Source organism: Lipotes vexillifer, unplaced genomic scaffold, assembly GCF_000442215.2.
Source record: "Lipotes vexillifer unplaced genomic scaffold, Lipotes_vexillifer_v1.1 scaffold498, whole genome shotgun sequence".
Lineage (NCBI taxonomy): Eukaryota > Metazoa > Chordata > Mammalia > Artiodactyla > Lipotidae > Lipotes > Lipotes vexillifer.
In genome coordinates this window covers 923,907-932,148 of record NW_006793744.1, presented here as the reverse complement: position 1 = coordinate 932,148, position 8,242 = coordinate 923,907, and positions in this window count along the sequence as shown.

The following is an 8,242-nucleotide window of genomic DNA, read 5'->3' as shown; positions in this document are numbered from 1 at the left end:
TTCCCTACATTTGATCATTATCTGCCATATTCAGTTATTCTGTTAGAGAAATAATACAAAATCCTAGGAAGTCCAGATTGATATTGCCTAACTGATTTTGTTGCTCAGAGAATTTTCCAGATAGACTTGATTCAAGCCTAGTGGCTCCAGAAGATTATAGTGAGGAAAAAAAATGGCTGGTTATTCCATAAGAGCCTATCACACTCATTATGCGAGGGACTGCGGGTTGAACAGTGAGAGTGAAAAAAAAAGTCCCCGCCGTGATGGAATTGACAGGCTAGTGGCGGAGGCAGACGGTACTCAATAAGAACGTGAAGAAATATAAAATTACGACCATGCTGAAATATCTGAAGGAATAGTACTTGCTTTTATAAAACCATGTAATATGGGAACCTGACCTAATCTCAAGGTCAGGAAGGAAGTGTCGGGAGCTGAGATCTGAGATTTGACTGATAAATAAGGGTCAATGAGTCAAAGGAGATGAAAGGAGAAGACGTTCTAGGCAAAGGTTCTCGGAGGGAAGGAGGCTGAAGGGGTTAAAGAACTGGAAGAAAGCATCTCAAGTGACGAAAAGTGGGATGAGGAGGTAGAAGCCAGTCCTGCAGGGACCGGCCTATAGTCAGGACGGGGTAAGGATTCGCTCTCTTATTTCCAAAGCAACAATAAAATGGAGGAGGAAAAGGAGAAGTCTTCCCATCTTTGTTTTCCAAAGTCTGACTCGGAACATAGGCAAAGCATTAGAAAGGAGAGTTTGAGAAAAGCGGAGGCTCCTCTCAAGAAGAAAAAAAATTTCCTCCAGGTGTGGGAGAAAAGAAAGGCCCTGGGAGCTACACAGGAATGAGGAAGATTATAGCCAGGGTCACTGAGATGGACATTGTTTGGAGGTCAAATAACTACGGGAGCTGAGGTGACTCTGCAGATGGCCCAGTGCCCCCTGGGATGGGCAGTGTCTGTTGCCCCTCCCTCCTCATGGCATCCAGGGGAATCCTCCTTCCACAGCAGCCAGTACTTTGTTTGGTGACCACCTTGCACAGGTGGTTCCAGTCTAAGCCCCAAGACCTTGGCAGATCTTGTCCACTTCCCCTTGTGAGCAGCCTGCCTTTCAACTGCCCAAGAGAAGGGCAGGTGGACCTTGGATGCCTCTGAGATGGCAGTGGGGACGAGGAAGAGAAATCTTCCCATTCCTGAAATAGGACCTAAACGGAGCTCATTTAAGATCCCTATAAACTGTCCCCCCTCCTCCCGACATACTCTCCCAGTGCTGAAACCATTTCCTTTATGTTAAAATAAATTATAACCTGGAAGGAAAGAATGTGTCTATGGAACAAATAGATAAGGTCATGCTGTAAGACATACATCTTTACAAGACAATAAAATAGATTTCAACAGTCTCATATTAACATTTTAAAAAAAAATTGAAGTAGTGATTTACAATGTTGTGTTAATTTCTGCTGTACAGCAAAGTGATTCAGTTATACATATATATACATTTTCAAAATATTCTTTTCCATTATGGTTTATCACAGGATATTGAATAGAGTTCCCTGTGCTGTACAGTAGGGCCTTGTTGTTTATCCATCCTATATGTAATAGTTTGCATCTGCTCACCCCAAACTCCCAGTCTGTCCCTCCCCCACCCTACATATTAACATTCTTGATTCCCTTTCTGCCACTTCTCTATAAATATTATGACTATTGTGTGTAATTAGGAACCACAGGTTAAATAATAACCAGGGTTCTCCTAATTCTCTGTTTTGAGGTGTGGTTTATCGGGGGCAGCTTGAATTATGTTAGGCCAGTGCTCTCAAATGGTCTCATTGGGAATGAACATCCTCCTTGGAATAAAACATCCTCAATACTATTGGGAAAAAAAGTAAATAATCCATCTGAAAGCTAAGTCTTTTAAGATTCAAGCCTCAAAAGGAGGATCTGAAAACACCTGCGGAGGGAAAAAAAAAACATGACAAAAGGCAAAATTAATGTTTAAAAACAAATGATTCTCTAATAAATGATTTCCCCCTCCTTTATTTTTTTTCTTATCTAGTATAGTAACAAGATGTGTTGGTCTATATAACAAGCTGGGCTCAAGAAGGAATAATAAAAGTATATTTTAGGAGATGGAAAGCACAACAGATAAGGTTCGTTCTCTAATTTTTAATTTTGGCTCTTTGGTGTTTTAATCATGTTCTGCAGCTATCCTTAACATAAAAGATAGAATATATATTTTTAGAACTATTCGCTGTCCTCTCCAAATTCTGTTGTCACTTGAATGACCACTGTTCTCAGCTCGAGTATCATTCACAGCTTTGTGATGAGCACATGAACAGGAGCCAGTGTCTTTAAAATTATTCACTGACAATCGTTTTTCTTCTCACACTACTCCACCTCCCCCTATTTCAAAATGAGAAGCCAGACTTCTAAAAAACTATCTCACATAATGCCCCTGGTTAGAAGATGGTTCTTTGGATTTTTATTTTCTGTAAGAAACTTCTCCACAAATTTGGCAATTTTTTTTTTTTTTTTTACTTTCAATAATGTGTGGAATAGATACATTGTACTGATCAGTTCAAAAAACGTCTGAGTCTAGGGAAGACCTGGTTTCTAATTAACTGCCCAGAGAATGGTTTCACTGTGTGGAAATCCCTTAAGTACTTACAGTGCTTTTTGAGGGGCCTGAGGGAGATTATACATGTTTTTAATCAGGCAAACTAAAAAGCTAACACTTTTTAATGACTTAGCAGCCCACTGCTATGAGAACTCCAGATATTCAAAGCTCTGGAGAGCAACTCTAGAAATCCTTGTCAAGTTCCATAGGCCCATGGGATCGTTGTATAAGCTTAGCCTTTGAATAAATACTACCTGTGCGTTTTTTTTTTGTTGTTGTTAATTTTAAGATTGTTAAAGGTACAGGATTTTTTGGGTTGTTGTTTACTTTAAAAGAACTGAAAAACGCATTGAAATCTGAGATGTACTTGGAATAAAGGTAATTTAGAAGTGTCTACATCTCTCCTACTAAACTCAGAGTAGTATGGAGGAAGGTTACCTGTGTTTTTAAATCTCTTCTGATTAACAGCCCCTTCTGAGAATTCAAATAAAGCTTTGGATTTTTTTCTCCAGAAAAAGGACGTGCATATAAAATTTGTTTAAGATTTCACTATTAGGAAACCCTACTTATCTTTCCACCGTATATAAAGTATTCAGTGTTAAAAGTTATACAAACTGTTAAAAAAAGAACTCTCAGTCTCCGAGGATATTAAGCTAACATCCCACCCCTCCCTCTTCTTTTTCAAACTCTTCAATGTTACCAATAAATACTTAAAGAAATTGTAAGAGAATTATTTTTCTAAACTTGTATTTGAGTTAAGCAGTTTGGTCTTTTGCACATTATTTTTAACTTTCTTCTTTGACTGTTATTTTTAAAAGCTTGCTTGTGTACTTTTACAAGGAATTAACTCCCCTTGCCAAATCCAATTAATAAATAGAACTGTCTGAGGTCTTGGCTCTCTAGAATCTGAACACAGAGTCCAAAATTAGCCCCCAGCTGAATCTCCACCACCAGGACTTGGTCATTTTGACATTCAGAGACATTATCATCTGGTGAAGCATCTGAAACACAATGTTTAAAAAGTGAACCCTACAGACCCCAAGCTAACCTCTTCAGAATGACGTATGTTCTGTTTTCAGAGCAAAGAAAATAAAGATTCAATCATAGGATCACTATTAGTTGAGCTATTTCTGAAATGGGAAGAGGACTGTTGCATAGGGGTAAGATATTATTTCGAGAGCTTTCTCTGCCAGTGCATTGCGTTAGGTAGTGAGAGGGGGTAAAGAAAAGTGAAAGACCTCATCCCTACCTTGGATTTTGCCATCTGGTTGGGAAGACAGAATAAACACACAGGGTAATAAAAGCCATCGTATGCTAAGTTTCAAATCAGTGTGGTAAAGGAATTCCTAGAGTATAGAGAAAAGCTTGGCATGAGCTGCTCTAGTCAGGAAGCTTTCCTGCAGGGGGTCCCAGGCCTGGACAGGTGAAGTGCAGGGCAATAAAGCCAGGTTGGAAGAGTTCAGAGGTTTTTAATTTGATATTTTCTGTGCTGTATATAAGGAAGAAAGAGTGTACATCTACAGTATCTCCAAATGTAGATTGTAGAAAAGTCCATGAAGTCACTTGGGGCTTCGTACATGTTGTAGATAAATCTACAAAACGCCACCCTTGAGTGCATAAAGCTCTGAAGAGAAAATGCCCTTGCATTCCATATGTGCATGGAATCTTCACAGGAAACCAAAAATTGATTAAAACAGCAATTCCTGCCCTAGATATGAAAGAAAAAGTTAGAGGGGCCTAAGCTTGGGCTTCTGTAGGATATCTGGGGTAAGGTTGGCTGAAAGATCAAGCAGGGAAAACCCAAGTCCAAAAGAGCGCTGAGGTCAGGGAAATTAATTTGGGAGCCAGAAGTTCGTATCAAGTATGTTAAGGAGTGGCTGGAAAGGCATCTGGCTCATGTTACTGCTTCTTCCTGCCCCAGCAGCAGCAAGGTGACTTACAAGGAGCACGAGTCTGCCTGCTTGCAAGGGTGTGAAGAAAGAGCAAATCACCTCCCCACTACACTTGCTATTTGGTTTACTTTCCAGTGATTCAGTTCCTCAGTAACTTTAACCTTAACCAGTTTAAGAATGAAAGGTATTCTAAGTAGTCTATTCAAAACCAGGTCCCACTCCCCACTCCCCAATTCCAAACCATTAAAACTTAAGCCTCCACTTAAACCAGGTTTGTGCTATTAATAAGGTCTTATGTAGGTGAAAAAGTCACTAAGTTAATGATAGAATAGGGGAGCCAATTCTAGATGGAAGTGGTTAGTTTCCTCATAGTCTCACAAACTTCTATTTTTGCCCTTCTATTCTATGACAATAGTAACACTAGCTACCTACATTGGATGCTTACAATGTGCCTGGCACTGTGCTAAGAATTTTATGTTCACTATTTCATGGAACCTCCAAATAGCAATAACACTGTGAGGCAGATATTGTCCTGATTTTACACACAGGAAAACCAGTAAATGGTCAAGCTGGAATCCAAGCACGTTAGAGGATGACTGTAACCTCATCCCCCTACATCCTCCCTCCTCCTGGAATGCCCTTCCCACTCCACTCTGCCCACCCAAATTGAGCGAAGGCCCAGCTTAAATCCTATGTCCTCTGGTAAATGCTCCTACTGCCTACATTGGCCTCATTTCAGAACTTGTAAAGCACTTATTTACTGAACTCAGAACAGCACATTGGTAAAACATGGAGGGGTGGTGATTTCATAACCTAATCAGAGTTAAAATGTATTGAGTACTTACCATGTATGAGGAATTGTTCTAAGAATTATGTATGGATTAACCAACTTAACTCTCACAACAAGGCTATGAGGTCAGTGCTATTATTATTTCCACTTTACAGATGGGAAAATTAAGGCAGAGAGAGGTTAAGTAACTGTCCTAAGAGCACAAGCATTGATATGTGTGAACATGTAGAATAGTATCTGGTGCAGAGTATGTAAGGGTTATCTATTATTACTATTTCATTCTACTTCCTCTCCAAAAACGTTCTGTCTCCATTCAGTTGATTCATCTTCCCAGGAAAAAAAGAATGCATCTTCAATGAGTCAGATGCTGGGTTCATAGTGCTCATTTCATTTCATTCATTTATTGAACACCCACCATGAGCCAGGACTTGGCCAAGCCCGAGCTGTAGAGACTGGGCAGTAGAACCAGAAACTGCATCTTAGGTTTCAGAAGAGCATGAAAGTGTAAGAGGTCATTAAAGTTAATCTAGAATGGTGTGTGTGCATGTGTGTGAGTGATTACTATAATAAACGTAGCCAATGTTTAATCCACAGGAGATTGTCCCCTCACTATTCTCTTATCTAATTTCCACTCACCTTTCAGGTCTCAGCTTAATATTGCTTCCTCTTGAAAGCCCTCCTGATTCCCAAGACTTCTTAGGGACTTTTAGTGACTTTTTCCTGTGTGCTCCCACAGTGTTTTATACTTCCCAGCTTCTTTTCTTCATAGTTTTCTTGTCTAGCTCCTCAGCCAGACCATAAGCTTGGTGAGGAACTAAGACACACACATCTTTTTCAGCCTTGCATTCTCAACATTTAACAATATCTAATCCTGGCACATAGTGAGACCTCAGTAAATAGTTGTGTGAAAAAGTGATTCTGTATCTGGACTGAAGAGGTGCAGGGAACTTAGGTCCCCAGCGTATTTATAGGAGACGTCCAGAAAGTTGCTCTGCTAGGAATCTCTTATTATCATAAAGCACATGAGGATCACATGCTCCTAACGTGACTCTGAGACCAGGCCAACATCCAAGGTCACACTGTTTAAGTGCTTAGAAAATATCTTGATTTCTGATTCCGAGATGACCTTTGCCCACTAGCCTATTAAAGACCTTCATGGGATAGATTATCCTTGATGGTGTGTGTCTTTAGTAATGAAGGCTTAAGTCCAGTTTTGGGATTTGAGCACAGGTGGAAGAAGTGCTCCTTTTTTCCTTTTTTTTTTTTTTTTTTTTTGCGGTATGTGGACCTCTCACTGTTGTGGCCTCTCCCGTTGTGGAGCACAGGCTGCGGACGCGCAGGCTCAGCGGCCATGGCTCACGGGCCCAGCCGCTCCGCGGCGCGTGGGATCTTCCTGGAACGGGGCACGAACCCGTGTCCCCTGCATCGGCAGGCGGACTCTCAACCACTGCGCCACCAGGGAAGCCCAAAGTGCTCCTTTTTAAGAACTTAGCTTCTGAAGTGTAGACAAGCTTGAGAGAGACTGGAAGGGAATCCAAGCAGTGTTGTATTATTGGACTTGTAGGGGGCCTACCAGTATCCTTGTCAGCTTCAGAAGGGTCAGTGAGTACGCTGTTCGCTGAAAAATTTCATACGTTGCAAGGAGATGAAATGGTATGGAGAATGAAATGAAATGTCACCCACGGTGAAATTAAATGTCTGGGGGAAGGAAAAGGAGGCTGACAAGGATGACATAGTTGACAGTCATGGGCAGACAGCGTTTAGCATAAGTTAATTTACCAGCCAGCTCAATCCAAAAGGATGCTTATATCTGCCTCACACTATGACATATTAGACTCTAATATGATGGGAGGAGGGGGAGAAAACAAGGGCCATTTCCAAGGGCATAATGTATTTTATGTATGAATTGCAGAAGCACAAGAGAGGCCAAGAAGAAATTGTTTTTCATGTTTTTTATTTATTTTTATTTATTTTTATTTTTTGTGGTACGCGGGCCTCTCACTGTTGTGGCCTCTCCCGCTGCAGAGCACAGGCTCCGGATGCACAGGCTCAGCGGCCATGGCTCACGGGCCCAGCCGCTCCGCGGCATGTGGGATCTTCCCGGACCGGGACACGAACCCGTTTCCCCCGCATCAGCAGGCGGACTCTCAACCACTGTGCCACCAGGGAAGCCCAGTTTTTCATCTTTTTTAGACTCCTGCCATCCCCCTGTCTATGCCAGCTCCTTCTCTGGAATGCAAGGCCCAAGCAGTTTGATGCATTAAGTTAATCTATGTATCTCCATGGAGGTGATTAAGAGATTTCACTGGGAATCAGCCAGAGATACGCATATACCACGAGTTAGAATTTGAAAGCAAGTCAGCCATGTGACAGACATGTCTCTTAGAATACGACTTTGTACTGGAGATTGGTAAATAAACCTCTGGTTGTAATTCAAAAGCATTTAAAATGAATAAGACCTTGGTTTCTTAAAGCTTGAAATATTTGGAAAGACTAGATGACAACTTGATTTAGTGCTTTTCTAATTACCAATAGCTGACAAAAACAATTCCTAGAAAAGCACCTGAAAGTTTTGACTTTTCTCCCTAAGGATACAGGGAGAGAAGCACAGAAGCAGTTACACAGACAAACACAAAAGAGGTAATGACAATAAAACACGATTAGGCTTGAGCCACTCCCCTTGGAACACCTTGGACAGAGTAGATGTTCAACTTCCTTTAAACGAGGCTGGGGTGAGGGTTTCCTTCTGAAGGAGGACTGAGGTCTTCTGCATTTGAAAGTGACTGGAGTGACAATCCGGGGACCCTGACATCACTGTCAGTTGTCACGTGCTGGTCAATTACAGTAAAGGCCCAGGGAAAAGAAGAGCCAATGTCCTGGCCAGGATGACTATGCCCAGTCTGGGTGTGGCTCCCACCTCTGCAGCCCTTCTTCCTGCCTGATCTCAAGGTGCCA